Here is a 15,988-nt window from a genome sequence, read left to right as displayed (position 1 = left end):
CATCACAAGGTATACTCATACAGGGTCAGCTGGGCTAACGATAAAGACCTTCATATGAGGGTGCGTCTAATGACCGTAAATGTAGCAGTTCAAGAAGCCTATTTATCCGTGAACGTTAACGAGAGAACACTAACTCACGTGGCTGAGTGCAGGAAAGTATGCCCAACTTCCGTGATTTCCCTTGCCAGTCTGTCTGTCGACCTGCTAAAAACAACCGTACTACTAAACAACGAATTACACCCACTTTCTTTACAGCGCGCAGAAAAGTGCGCACCACCCGCTACAACCTTCAAACACGCTGCAGGTTGCTTCCTGATTCTGACACTTAGACACCGACCCGTCTGGCTCATGTAAACTCTTCCACAACTCAGCGGGATTCTGTACACCATCCCATAAGCGTACGTAAAAAAGTGCTTGGCGTGTATCTTTTTTTGCATTCCAGCTTGTTTACCTTCCCTTTCCCGTGACCATTAACCAGGAAGAACAGCTGAGACTGTTTATAGGGGGCTGTGAACACGACATTCATCCCAGGCTTTTGACCGATCTTCTCTAGGCAACAGACGCAGTCGCATAAAAGGGTCGAGTGAATGCAATCAATACAGAGCGCAGTAAGTTGTGTGCCGCTTCTGCGATGACAAATCATTCTATGGGGGGGGGTCTTCTTTGGGGAAGAGCGGATGCAATACTACATCAGTGTGCAGTTGTCATCAATGTCGTGCGTCGTTGGTTCGCAACACAACTTCATGTGAACACGCTGAATCACTAGCTGCTTCTAAACCTTCGTCGAACAGGCGCGTTTACCAATCCTCTTTCCATCGCCGTGTTTCTTCTACTGAGATTTTCGTGTATCGTTTGTGTTATCCACTTTCAATACATCACCTGACAAATAGTGTAATCTACTGGCATTAGGTGATACGAATCATGCGTTAATGCCCGCTAACCCCGTTAATGCGTTAGCATTTTTAGGGTACTTCACAGACTTTCCAGGGGCTATCTATCTATCTATCTATCTATCTATCTATCTATCTATCTATCTATCTATCTATCTATCTATCTATCTATCTATCTATCTATCTATCTATCTATCTATCTATCTATCTATCTATCTATCTATCTATCTATGTTTGTTTGTTGCAATCTAACCGTTTTCCAGCCTATACTTGGGTCACTGGGTAGTCCGTGATCGAACGGACAGCTCATCGGGCTGCTGTGCTGACGGAATAGGGTTTGAAATCAACCGTCAGACCAGCTTGGGTCACTGAGTATGTGGCGATGCCCGTACATATGTTATCATTAAACTTTCTGAAAGAGATGACCACCATCAAGTTGAAGTCATATAATCTCTTGATGTCCTATAGACAAAACAGGACGCTTTAGTACAAACCGGCGCTAACAGTAAGATTATCCGCGATTGAACCTTTTGTCGAATCGTTCGACGGTTCTCCAGTTCTCTATGCTGCACCACGTCGAATCACCGAAGCTGTCGGAATGGAAAGCAAGGCACTCAGTTCTCGACTGGACGATGTTGACGACATATCCAGACTAGATAACCTATTCTTTGAAATACCGGACTGCCCGACTAAGACATCGGCTCGGTCAGAAGGCATCATTCAAAGTGTTTTGTCTCGTCACCTCAAAATACAAATTTCGGACTCAGAAGTTTCTCGAGCGCGCAGGTTAAGATCCTACTCCGATAAAGAGACTCTACCAATTATCATCAAGTTTTCGTCGTCTAAAGTCAGGGATGCTATCTGGGCGCAGAAATATAGCTCAAGAGGTCTGGTATGTCAGCGCAGAGTTACGTGACACTCAAGGAAAAAACTAACAGAATTTGCAAACGTAGCCGGGAAGCCGTACTCTTTCGCCAGAATAAACTGAATAAAAAAAACGTACGTTTACTGCGCAGTAGGAGACAACGTACGCGAAAGTGCTTTACCATGATCGGCAGATACGCAATATAGCGCGGGCACTGTATCTCCACGTGCTGGCACTTCTAATGCATCATTGCTATGTCTGCCTAGATGCTGCGCAAAAAACGGCTTTCCAATGTACGGAGTATCCTGAATAAGCGCGTTGCGTTGTCATGAGCACATGAGCTTCTGTTATGAGCACGTCGTCCAGATAGCAGGCTACCCAATCCAGCCTTTTCAACATGTCATCCACGAGTGCCTGAAAAGTCGAAGGTGCACTAGTAGTGCCATAGGGTAAGCGCGTGTACTTGAACAACCCTAAGTGTGCGTTGATCGCGACTAGCGACTGTGCCCGCGGATGCAATTCCATCTGTTGATATCTGGTAGACAGGTCAAGCACAGTAATACATTTGCACCCAACCGTTCTTATAACAAACAAATCCTCCATGACAGCAAAGGGGTGATGAACCGTTCTATGACCTCGATTTAGCGTCACTTTAAAATCAGCACACACCCTGGCCTGGTTGTCCGGTTTAGGTGCGACAACAAGTGGCGCCGCCCATTTACTCTGCTGAACAGTTACTAACACTCCTCTCTTCACGATACTCCGCGATTCCGAAGACACTGCTTCGCTAACCGCAAATGGCACCCATCGCGTTTTACAAAAGACCTTCGTAATACCCTCTTTAAGCACTAATTTAATCGCGCTGTTCTTGATTAGGCCCAAGGTAGGTTCAAAAAGCTTAGCATACTTTTCAAGCAACGACACCACTTTATCCAAACAGAGCCCGTGCACGCTAGACGAATCTAATGTGCCACCAGCCAGTCCCGTTCCAGCAGCACAATGTTGGCGTTCTCGTTTGTGTTTACGACAATTAACGGAAGCTGCTTGCGCTGACCGTTGTGCTCTACCGAAACGGTTAGATTTCCCGTTACCAGCAGCAGAGTGGCTCCGCAAGTTTTTAGCTTCAGATTGCATGGCTCTTCGGGTAGGTTGGGCCAGTATTTCTTGTGCAGTGGCTCTGGTACAATTGATACAGACGCCCCCAAGTCAGTCTGCATGCGAACACTTTTCTGGTCTAGCTTCAGACAAATTTCGTAAAGTCCCATGCGCCCCTTACATGAATAGATATTGTGCAGCACAAGTTCACCCGCGTCACTGTCCTCAACTATCGCGTTAGCGGAGTCTGTACTTTTGCACGTCCTCGCTAAGTGTCCAACACGTTTACATAACCGACAACGATATTTGCGAAATTTGCACGTAGACGCTTCATGCTCTGTACCGCGTCGGAAACAGTACAATGATTCCGTCACCCTTTCTCCAGCGGGGGCCGTAACAGTTTCTTCTCTCCAGAGCGGTGGGTGTCTCGCTTGCGGGGAAGAGCGCTAACGATTCCTTGCCCGCGCTATCCTGAAAATCCTGGCTTTCCTTGCGCGCCAACTCGATACACCTTGTGATATCCTAAGTATTTTTAAACGTCAACTTGCTCTTCTTCAGCAACTCTGCTTCAGTGTTTATCCCAAAGCCCCGCCACGAAACGATGGTGAAGAGCTTCGTCCAGAAACGCCCCCAAGTCGCAGGATGCCGACAACCGCTTCAGCTCTAGCGTGAAAGCCGCCACCATTTCGCCTTCACCGCTCGGCATTTACATAGGATATTGGTTCGTATTTCTCTTGCAGGATTTGCAGCAACTGTGTGTTTCTTTTCGGGCTTTTCCGGTTCCAGGAATGTTTTTAGAGTTTTGTAGGTTTTCTTTCCTATTGCCTTTATTAACACTGGCACCTTCAGGTCATCGTTCAGGTTGGAGGCTTTCAGGAAGTCGTTCAACCTCTCCACGTAGAACTCGATATCTTCGTTGCCGTCCTTTATGAACTGATCGAACTTTCCATTCGTCGCAATCCTGCCAGTTTCCACGCAGCACACTCCGGAACCGCTGCTAGTGTTCCTTGCAGCCCGACCGATTTCTAATCCCATCTTCGTGGCCAGTGTGTTGTAGCCGTGAGCGACGACGCAGAGCCAAAATGACGATCAACGTAACGATTTATTCGCGCGTGAATGTTAATAAACACGGAGAACACGGAGTGCCCAGCTCACAGCGCTTATATAGCGATGAACGATGCGCTATGGACAAGACGCCACAGGCGCCTCTTATGACACCCCACTTCTCATCCATAGGCCTGCGCTCGGATTACTGGCAGATTTCTGTTGAGGATTTGAACAGAGAAAAAACTGCCTTTATCGCACCGGACGGCCTCTTTAAGTTCAAAGTTATGCCATTTGGACTGTGCAACGCCCCCGCAACCTTCGAGCGCATGATGGACTCTCTCCTTCGGGGTTACAAATGGTACATCTGCCTCTGCTACCTAGCGATGTCATTGTGTTGCCCCCAACGCTTGAAAGTCACCTTACTCATTTGGCAGCCATTCTAGCTGTCTTTCGTCGGGCGGGACTCAAGCTAAATTCTAAAAAGTAATTTCGGCAGGCAACAAATCATCGCGCTTTTTCATCTTGGAAGTGCTACAGGTGTCCAACCTGACTTTGACAAGATTAGCGCTGTCAAGAAGTTCCCGTTGCCTTTGTCTACTAACGATGTTTGGAGTTTTGTGGGATTATGTTCATGCTTCCGCCGTTTTATACGCAATTTCACCATCATAGCCTGACCACTAAACAAGTGGCTGCATTGTCGGCGCTAACCAACTTGCTCACTTCTCCGCCTATATTGACTAACTTCGACCAAGCCACGACTATTGATGTTCGCACAGACGCTAGTGGGCATAGAATCCGCACCGTCCTCGCTGAGCACCTGCACGACCAAACACGTGTTACTGCATACGCCAGCCGCCTCCTCCGCACCTTTGAACGGAACTATTCGATCACAGAACGCGAGTGCCTGGCATTGATTTGGGCTGTTGCGAAACTTCGCCCATATTTGTACGGCCACGCTTTCTCGGTTATTACCGACCGCCACGCTCTTTGTTGGCTGTCATCGCTCAAGGACCCAACTGTTCGCCTTGGTCGCTGGGCTCTCAGACTACATGAATATACATTTGAGGTAATTTATGAATATGGAAGGCTACATCGCTATGCCGATTGTCTTTCGCGCCATCCGGTGGACCGTGCTAGACTCACTGTCCGTGAAAATGATTCCTGTGTGCTCGCCGTATCTGATTTACGCGACATCGTTACCGAACAGCGTCTGCATAAATCCCTAAAGCTCACCATTCAGCAACTCTCTTCCGCACGTTTCGACCTTTCTGTACGTCAGTGTGTCCTACGCAACGAAGTTCTATACCATCGCAACATGAAACATGACAGGCCGGAATTTTTACTGGTTCTTCCTTCACACCTGTGTACCACCATTCTTCAACATCTACACTATGCTCTAACTGCGAGACACCTTCGCGCCTCACGCGTCTACGATTACGTGCGACAGCGGTTCTTTTGGCCTGGTTTGTATCGTTCTGTGCGCCGATCCGTTGCTGCCTGCAAGCGCTGTCAATGGCTCAAACGTCCTGCTCTTCCACAGGCTGGCCTCCTTCACCCTGTCGACATTATATCAGAGCCGTTCTTTCGCACCGGCCCTGAGTTTCTCAGACCATTCCCTACGTCCTTATCCGGCAACAAATAGATTGCTGTCGCAACTGACTATACGACCAGATATGTCATCACGCGCGCCATGTTCAATAGAGCAGCTACGAAGAATTTCGTCAATTATGTTTCTTTAGGAAACAGCGGCCACGATCCGTAAGAAGCTGGTGCGGGGCCCCGTCTGAAAGAATCACGTCATAGGGCAGAAAGTTTGCAATGTCTGCGCTACAGACATTGCAAACTTTCTGCCCAATGAAGTGATTCTTTCAGACGGGGCCCCGCACCAGCTTCTTACGGATCGTGGCCGCTGTTTCCTAAAGAAACATCATTGACGAAATTCTTCGTAGCTGCTCTATTGAACATCGCCCTACGACAGTCTACCATCCACAGAACAACGATCTTACCGAGCGCTTCACCCGACTCTCGCAGATATGCTGTCTACGTGCGCCTCTACTAATCACCGTTATTGGGATGCCACCCCACTCTTTATTACTTTCGTCTACAACTGTTCCCGGCATTACACCATGGGCTATTCACCGTTTTTTCTCCTGAACGGCCCCCACCCTGTGTTGCCCTTCGAGACGCTCCTTCCTGCTGATCCCAGCGTACCTACCGCATGTGCTCAGGACGTCATCTCTCGAACCAGAATAGCTCGCCAGGTTGCTCACACTATAGGCTATGCGGATGGCAGGCCTACCAAAAAGAGCGCTATGAAAACCGATATCGCGAAGTCGAGTACCCTCCCGAATCTCTGGTACAATGCCAATGCCTGCACGAATGCCTGTGCGAAAAGCTCCTCGCTCGCTTTACCGGACCCCACAAAGTTCTCCGCAAGCTCAACGACATTGACTACCTCATCACTCCGCTCCCACATCGCCCGCCTTCTTCTTTTGCGTCTGCTACTGATGTCCATGTGTCGCGACTAAAACCCTACTTCACTAGTAGTGCTGACTGATATTAGAAGGCACCGTGACGGCGCTCAGTCTGCCGGAAATGACGCTACGAGGCGTCGCGTTTGAGGATGCCTTTAAGAGGACCGCTAACGCTCCGCCAAGAGAAAGAAGACGGGACATGGCGTGTGAGACGCTGTCAGCCATTCTGCGGTAGCAGCAGCCTGTAAATATTGTAATATACGGTTTCGTCTCTTCTCCCTGTACTCGCGAATCTCCGTGACAATATTGGCAAAGCTTTTTGAACAATCATTACAAATGTCTACACTGCCCTCTGATTGAAAGATAGGGAAGGTCTTCCCAGTGCATAGATCTATTAATGTACATTCCCCTAACAATTACAGTCCCATATCATTAACATCCGTTCATTTCAGAATCCCAAAACATATAATATACTCGCACCTAATTGAATTCCTTGACTCCAATTCCTCGTTCAGTATTTATCAGCATGGATTCCGCAAAGCAGTTTCGTTCGAAACGCAGTTGCTACGCTTTACCAACAACTTGTTTGTTAACGCAGATCATCACTTTGATACTGATTGCATATATTTAGATTTCGCTGAACCATTTGACTCCGCCAAACGCAATCTGTACCTATCTTCAAGTTTAATCAACTTATCTAGACCCCAATGTACTTGTATGGATTAAGGAATTTTTCTCTAACCGCAGTCAGTATGTGACAGTCAATGACTTTCGTTCACCTAATTCTGCCGTAGCATCTGGAGTCGCGCAAGGGTCCGTTTTGGGCCCTCTGCTTTTCTTGATATATATAAATGATCCTCCTACTTGCCTTTCTTACTCAATTGTCCCACTGTTTGCAGTTGACTGTGTAGATTACCAGAAAATTACTAACCGTGCCAATTATCTCAATCTGCAACGCACTCATAGGGTATTTTAATGGTGCAGCAAATGGCTCATGACACTTTATACAACTAACTGTAAAAGCATGCAAGTTTCTCGCCACACCACTATTTATTGTCCGCCATACTTACTCCCTCAATAATATTCCATCAGCATGGGTTCACGGTTATAAATCCCTTGGCGTTCGCATTTCTTCTAATCTTTCGTTGAGTACGCATATCGAATATGTAACTAACAACATGAATCGGTTGTTTGATTATCTGTGTCGAAACTTTTTTATGCCCCATCGCCCCTGAAGTGAACACTTTACGATACCTTGGTACGTCCGAAATTAGAGTACGCATGCGCCACATGGGATTCTACTCAGACTACACTCATTCAAGCTCTTGAAGCCATTCAGAATCACGCATCACGTTCCATCTTGTCGAATTATCCACGTCATTCCAGTGTCACATCTCTGGAGAAAACCCAATTTTTTTTTACCTTTCGTTGCGTCGAAAGTCATCTCGCCTGAACCGTTTTCACAAAATATCTTATCGTGACAACGATTTGAAGGGCGCCCTGTTTTATCCGCCTCAGTATATATCTTCAAGGACCGATCGTCACTTCAAGATGGTTCTACCATCTTGTAGCACAATATTGTGTAATGACTGTTTTGTTCCTAGAACAAGCGTCGCATGGAACCACCTTCCCTCTACAATCGCCAGCATAACTAATGACCATGAGTTCAAGATCGCTTTATAAGAGGCCGTGTATTTTCTTTTCCTTTTGTTAGCGGCACTCCTTGCCATTTTTCTCTCACTCCTTTCCACAATTCCTTTGGGCCCTGAGAGCATTCTAATAAATACATAAATAAATAAATAAATAAATTAATTAATTAATTAATTAAATATGAGCCGGTTTTGAACAAACCTTTTTCACGCCGACGTGCGTCGCTGTAGTTCAGAATCTCTGTAGGTACCGCTGTCCGAAGAAGCTGTTTGACGCCGACTTGGATCACTATGTATGTGCCAGGAGGTGTGCGCCGCTCTTCAATGAACGTCGTTGACGCCAGCGTGAGTAGCTGCGTATTTGCCACTGGGAATTCGCCTCTCTATGATGACGAAAAAGATCCCCTACATTTCCCTGATGCTGAGCGGAATCAACCCAGCGTCACAAGGGTTGAGTGCCTCGAGTGCCAAAGTTCCTTGAGCGCGACTGGCCGCTCGGCGCAATTTGCGTGTATTCGCGGGTTTCTTCCATGCTCAGAAAAGCGCTTTTACAGAACAGAAAGCTATACCGGGTGTTCTTCATGTTTCTCCACAATTTTCTCGTTGACACTTTTCATCTAGTTATAATATTTGAGAAGTCGAATAATTAATTAAGACTAATTATGGAAACAGGCGGAATTCAAAAAATAATCTGATAATCTCCAAGCGACGTCAAACAATATTACCTTGGTTCTGTCTAGCTATGTGGCAGTTGCATATGTTAAAATCTTGGTGCATGATAGTTGGGACACCTTGTATATCGCAAAGCGCACCATTCCTTTGATAAAGCGAATAGCTCCGTAAGCGTTCGGCTTTCGTCTTTAATTGACGATCGTCGTCAATGGTTTCTGCAGAAATTTTTCAACACCGAACCATTAGACTGTTTACTTATGCGAATATGATTGTTGGATCACCGTAGACTCTTCAGCATTCGAGTTTGATGATCGCCCGCAGGCAGCTCGGAAGTAATTTCATGGCCGGATTCCTCGCGCGTTCACTGTGCGTGAAAATAAGCCTAGCTCGCCGCTTTAGATTGAACAAAGCTCCCCAAATAGCGGCCTCTTCAAGTAGAAAATTTGATCTTCTCGGTCTGTATAAACACACACATAGGACCACGCTTTATTCAAAAAACCCGCCTGTCGGCGTATTCAACTAACATGAACACTTCTGCTGAAAGCCCGTTCGTGTTGCTTCTGGGTCACGCGAGCGTTTGTGTTACCGGTGGGTAACGGCATTACGTAAACCTCACCAAGCTTGAACAGTGCGCTTTTCTGGCTCGGTCGTTCGAATGGACCATGTCAGAAAGACGCATGCAGAAATCTCATATCCTACTGCCTCTTCGATTTCCTTCCATCAGCAATAAACTATAGAAATAAGCCAATAAATGCTGCTACTATAGCAACCACTGAAGTGGCACATTAGGTAATCATTCTTTCACTGATTGTAAGGTTGTGGGCTCAATGGAGCACTTGTACTCTCACGTATTGAGCCTTCGCCTTCATACGAGGGCTCAATACAAGCTTGCCCATGCGCACGCTAAGGAACAAATCAAGCTTTACTTGAAGCCATCTAACACAGCCTCCCTTATATAAAGCTTTCACATGCCGAAAGAAAAAAAAAGAGACTTCAGTTTTGTCTAAAGACACGAGTACCTAATATTGACCATTTTCTTATGTTGCTTTATTCTCTTATATTTGGTTGGGGATGACAGCAAGAGTGACGTTGACGCTAAGTAAACTGTAAAGAAATGCGCCGTAATGTTAGTAGTCAGTCACCATACTAATTCCTTCTGCTACTGTGCTACAACTACAGGTGAATGAATGAAAGCGGATCTACCAAAGTAGCGCAAGTCGTGCATGCAAGCACTTTTCCCTGGTTCATCATTTTCCCCACGTTAGTTTTAATAAGCCGGCTGATCGGCTTCTTCATCCTCACTTTGACATTGCCACGCCTATGATTATGTAAAACGCGATGGGCGATAATTATACACTCAACGGCGCAGCATCTATTGGCAGTTGTTCCGCGTGGCTGGCTTCAGCTTTATACTACAGCGTTTCTCCATCTTGCCTCCTCCTGGCGAGCAACTGGATAACAATTAGCAACGTTTAGCAATAACAAATGAATAACTGGATTTTCTTATTTATATATTTATTTTCTTTCGATAATTTCTTTTTCCACGAGCGCCATTTCCTGCTGCTTCTTTTATTCTCTCTTTCAGAGACACGGTAGCTCACTAACCTCCAGCAGAGGAGATAATCCCCCTCCCCCCCCCCCGTCGTCCAGGCGCCTTCAGTGAAAAAAACACATGGCTGGCTGACACACGGGGCTACCTCCCATTCCTCCACCGACGTTGAATATCACACCTTTTTTTTTTAGTTCTACACCCTCGTCGCTAACACATCCTCGATTGTTGCCTCGCCCACCCGGTTTACCCTCTCTCCCCTTTAGAAGAACTCTACCTATATGTACTATTCTGAAGGAAAGACATGTCGCCTTGAAAAAGACAAGTCCGCTTGTCGAAACGTTGGCTCACGCTTTTGTCTTGGTCTAGTCTTGCTCATCGTATTAAAGGCAAGAATGATTTCAACCCAAGAAAAATTTTGACCACACCGAGCGACAATCCACGCTTCGCTCATTTTTCACGCTTGAACTTATGTCATTCGGAGTCTAAAGCCTTTCTTTTTTTTTAATGGTTGAATCATTGGTCAGGTTTCGCGTCCTGAAACACTGATTACACTTTCAGAGAAACCGCACTGGAGATCTGCGGATTCATTTCAACCACCGGAAATTATAAGCATGCAACAAAAACAATGTACAACAACACGTTCTTTTTTAATGCGAGATCATCGATTGGATAGCTGTGCGACCCCGCCGTCATTAGGTAGCCATGGCAGAAAAGCCGTTGTAGAAAAATGGCACACAAGTTACGTCCTCTTCATCTAAATTAAAAAGAAAAAATAGCCACGGTGAGTATTCGATCCTCTTGCTCCTCCGCCACAGTTACCGCTCCGTAACCGAGCACGCTAACCACAGCGTGACCGTTTCATTGCACCGCCGTTGCAACATTCTACAGTGGCAAATATCTTCGACGCTGCGCTCGTGGTTGGGATCTATTTGGCGGGTGATTCACTACATGACGCATGTGTGGCGCCAAATCTCTCTCAAATGGAAGCGGCAGCGTTGGTGTGCAGGACTCTGCCTTCGGCTCTACGCTGCGCATCATCGTAGGAGTCTTCAATCCGAATGCACATTGAACGTGAATGTCCATCGGTGCGGTGCGTGCCGATCTCATCTTAAGACTCGCCTCTCCACTAGATGCAATCACCACTTCACGAGTCACCTAGAATCGATTTGGCATTCAAGAAAATGCCACGCACAGTGCAAGAAGTAAGGTTCGTTCAGTGCAAATGCAGGGTCTCTACTTTGGCAGCACTGATGCCATGAGATAGTACAAGAGAGTTTACTGGCCAATTGCCAAATATAATGTTCATTGTTCATGCTGTAATGTTTACTGTTCTCATGTATTAATGCTATAATGTTCGCTGTTCATGACTCCTGAAGTTGGGTGGTACTGAAAAGGAGGCGAGTGGTGAAGGCGGTTGGTGCTGCTTACTTGAAAGCAGTTTTCGTTTACAGTTTTCTCATATCTTTAATGTGCGTATAGCAGACACTTGCTTGAAGGCACTAATATTGCTGTGCTCAAGCGCGTAGTAACAGAGTACTTTTTGTGTTTTCTTTGGACCACAGCAGCTGCCTACCCGGAAACTGAAGGCCCATATAATCTAACGATTCGACTTCAACGCTATTTCTTCTTGAGCTTCGTCAGTCGTCCGAGCCTCACTCCGCCCACGTTATCACCAGGAACAGCCGTTCGTGAAGGGTGAAATAAGAAAAACATGGAATAGAGTCGGAGCAACGAGTCGTTATATTCTGCCGGTCCAAATAATTGGATGAGCGTGTGTGCGCGTGTGGGTCACATTCATTAGGAGAACCTTTTGTTGGTAGTGTTGGTAAAACATTGTTAAGAAAGAGATCTTTCTCTAGAACAGGGACAAATAGCATCGCCAACGTCTGTCTGCGTCAGTCTTTCCAGAGAAACCCACTTTATAACAGAAAAGTGATCAGAATGCGAAGTGTGCATTTCGCCTACAGATTCCTTTGTTACTGGGGTCGAGTTCTGTACACTAGTTTTCAGGAATATCGCAGGGTAATTTCTTAGCGCTTCTTTAATGATGGTAGAGGAGGAGGAGGAGGAGGAGGAGGAGGAGGAGGAGGAGGAGGAGGAAGAGAAGCAGAAGGAAGGAAAGGTAGGGCGGTCAACCAGACGCACGTCCGGTTTGCTACCCTGAACGGGGAAGGAGTTTAAGGGATGAAAAGAAATATAGGACAGGGAGGAAACAAGGTACTCTTAGTGTGAACACGTCCGATTGTCCATCACTTTGCGCCTATAGTTGGTCACTGACGCTAGTCTATTTCATGAATCGTAGAAATGCGCGCGTCGCTTTGTAAGCCTGTGACGCGTGGGGCCATGTTCCTAGAATCTTTCTTAGTCTCTGAAAATGGTCTGTTGTCTAGTCGGTTTTGTCGTGTTTGATGTCGTATAGATTGCGAGAACACAGCACGTACTGGATTGTCTCTTCAAGGCTTCATAAGTCGCAGATTGGTATCTTGGTCATTCCAATAAGGAATGCGTAGGCTTTCGTAAAGGCCACCCATAACCTGAGGTGTCAAAGAAAAGTTGCATCACGGTGGAAGAAGCTATATGGAATCTGAAGCTTCAATGTAGAATCCAGCTGCTGGAGAGAGCAGTTGGAGAAAATCCGCATGTTCCACGAAGTTTCAGCCTTGGATTGAGGGCATGGAAGCACCCACAGGATGACAGGCTCAGACTTGTCTTTTTTTCACGCTGAAGTTGCTCGCTGCCTTCATTCCTGGTTTCCGGTGCGCTGTTCCACTGGATTCGCGTGGCGAGCCTATCGTCCAACCTTCTGTGGTCAGCGAATTCGCTGAACCTGTTCCTGCCACACTTTGCCCCAATCAAAGCCGTCACCAAATCTACATCTGGAACGACACCCCGTTCGTATCTTCGGTTCACCACTGCGCAACCGCGACAACATCGACAGTGCCAGCAGCGGGATGCTTAAAACCAAGAATACGCTCTGGACAATCAGAGGGCACTGAGGCACCGAAAGGATGACAGGCTCACACTTGTCATTTTTCACGCTGCAGATTAGTCACATTTCCGAAGTGCCGCTTCCTTGCTTCAAATCTGGAAATCGCTTGATTATCGTGCTTCCGTGCCCAAAAGCCTTGAGTGACCCATTCTGTTCCTTGTTTCTTCCCTGTGCAGTGATGTGGAAAGCAATCCTGGCCCATCGAAGGACGAAGTACTTGCTCAAGTACTCAAAACCGTGAGGGACTTAAATGAAAGATCTATTTGAAGGGAATCTGTACCAGATTCTATGTCGGAGACAATCCATGAGCTGAAACAATAGCAAAAAACCGTTTCAGATGCCATATCCGACATCGGTGAGAGACTGAAGCACGTAGAACGCTAGAGGGCCGTCTATGATTATTGTAAACAGGATGTGGGCTAATTGCGCGAGAAGATTGAAGGTGTAGTAACTGACACGAACACGCTCCGTGCGCGACTTGATGACGCGGAAGATTGCTCACGTTGGGACAACCTGGGGTTGTTTTTTTTTCGGTGTACCGGATACCCCAACAGAAAATTCAATGCAGTCAGAGGAGCAAGCCCCTAGATTTAATGAATAACACTTTAAAACTCTGTTTAACATGTGACCACATAGCGCGCGCACATAGGTTCGGTCGCTTCACTCCACAAAAATAGCTGCCGATAATAGTTAAGAGGAAGCTTTGGCTCGCGCCCAACTCCAACGCGGCCTATAGTTCAAGTACGTGTCAAAGGCAAGAACACTTTTCTGAGATAACCTCAGGACCGATTTTAATGACATTTGTTGCATTTGAGAGAGAAAGCTAAATTCTTGTGACAGTTGGAGCTGAATTTCGATTTATCGCCTGAATTTTATCGAAAGAATTTTCAAAAATTCGAATGTTCGAAAAAGATAGAAGCCCGAAGTTTACAAATTAATAGCTGTCCGTCAAGAATAGATATCGCAGTTGTGTAAAAGCATCCATTAAATCATTCAAAGCGGACAAATTCAATATGCCAATTTATACATTACGTGAATGTGTTACGTTGTGTACAAGGGTACTGCAAAGCTGTATTCACACACCATTAAATCCTTTTAGATTCATATGTAACATATCAATTGTCTACGCTTTAGATGTACTATGAGATGCAATTGACAGAATTGTGATACAATTTTCCATTTCTGGGTCACGGAGTTGTAAACTTGATAGTTTTGTTTTATGAAAGTTTGCGATCTTTGCCTATTTTCAGTAAGTAAATTGACGACTTAATCGCAAATTTGAAACCAACAGTCACTACATTTGAAGCTTTTCTTTGCAACAGCCCTCGCCAAATTTGGTGCAGTGGTTGCCGAGAAAAACGAATTCTCCTTTTACATGTATTTATATAGGAGCACCCGAGCTAAAGCTTCATCTTAAGTCTTCATCTGATAAAACCAAGTAACAAGTTCTCTCAAGCGTTCTCTTCTAAACGGGAGCAGCCTGACTCTGATCGAAGATTTCTGTGAGGCAACGCGAAATATAAGAAATTAACGGAATTTGGCAAATGAACAAACACACCACCCTACAGGCTTCGTTCCAAAAGACTATTCGTGGGAGAAAAGCGTTATGGCTACGACCTAGGTAATGATGTTGTCTACGAAATAAAGCCACATAACAGATATTTCGAGTCTCGAGTCCTTCGCTCTGGTCCTGTCTTACAGAACTGGCGATAGTGAAACGCGAGGGGAGATGCTTCCACTTCCTCGAAACATGTAATCTCCGTTGTATTCTCTAATATTCCCAGTAAATCTAATAAAAGGAATGAATTTTCTTCTCTGACTGATGAGACTGCTGCTGACATAATAGCGATCAGTGAAACTTGGTAACAAAATAACAAACGAAGAATTGTTTCGTGGTCACAAAAAATACGTATATCTTAATGGCCGCACTGACAGAATTGGGGGCGGTGTGTTGCTTGCTGTTAGTAACAACATTGAGTGCTATAATATACCGATAATCACTGAAATTGAGTCCGTCTGGTGTTGTTTAACGATTGATTTAAAAAGGTTATCTTGGGCGTCTACTACCTGCCACCCTTGAATAGTTCATTTTGGGAACACCTGCATGTCTGTCGAAATCAATTAACGGCAAGATAATTCGTATAGGCGACTTTAACTTTCCTAACATAAACTGGTCGAGAACATGTCCCTTCTCTCACCCATCATCCAGTGAGGCTAATAGGTTCATCGCTATTTGTTTTGACTTTACACTAGTACACTACTTCTAACACGCGTAGCAGTCACTAAGTCATCATTAATTGATCTCGTGCTGACATCATCATTTGCTTTTATATCTCCAATAACGGACTTACCTAGCCTTAGCGACCATGATACATTATATTTTATAATCCCGATATCGCTACCGCTGAAACGTAGGCGATTTAAACAAACAAAATATTATAGAAAGGCTAAATTCTCTGCACAAAACAATCAACTTGCTTCATTTCTTGACACGTTTCTATTCGGCCATCTCGGTCGCTCTGTCGGGACAAATTGGCGCCTCTTTAATGAAAAGGTTCCTCGTCTAATAAATCGATATATTCCGGTCCCACGTGTATATTCAAATAGTAACGCATCATGGTATAGCAGACACCTTAACAGAATAAGTAACAGAAAGAAACGCCTATTTCGTATCGCTAAACTGTCTCTAAATCCTGAACATTGGTTCTCATTCAAATCCGCTGCCGCCTCGTACTTTTTTAACTTAAGGTCTACG

Source organism: Dermacentor variabilis, chromosome 2 (genome assembly GCF_050947875.1).
Source record: "Dermacentor variabilis isolate Ectoservices chromosome 2, ASM5094787v1, whole genome shotgun sequence".
In the NCBI taxonomy this organism is placed as follows: domain Eukaryota; kingdom Metazoa; phylum Arthropoda; class Arachnida; order Ixodida; family Ixodidae; genus Dermacentor; species Dermacentor variabilis.
Note: the sequence above shows the minus strand (reverse complement) of the source record.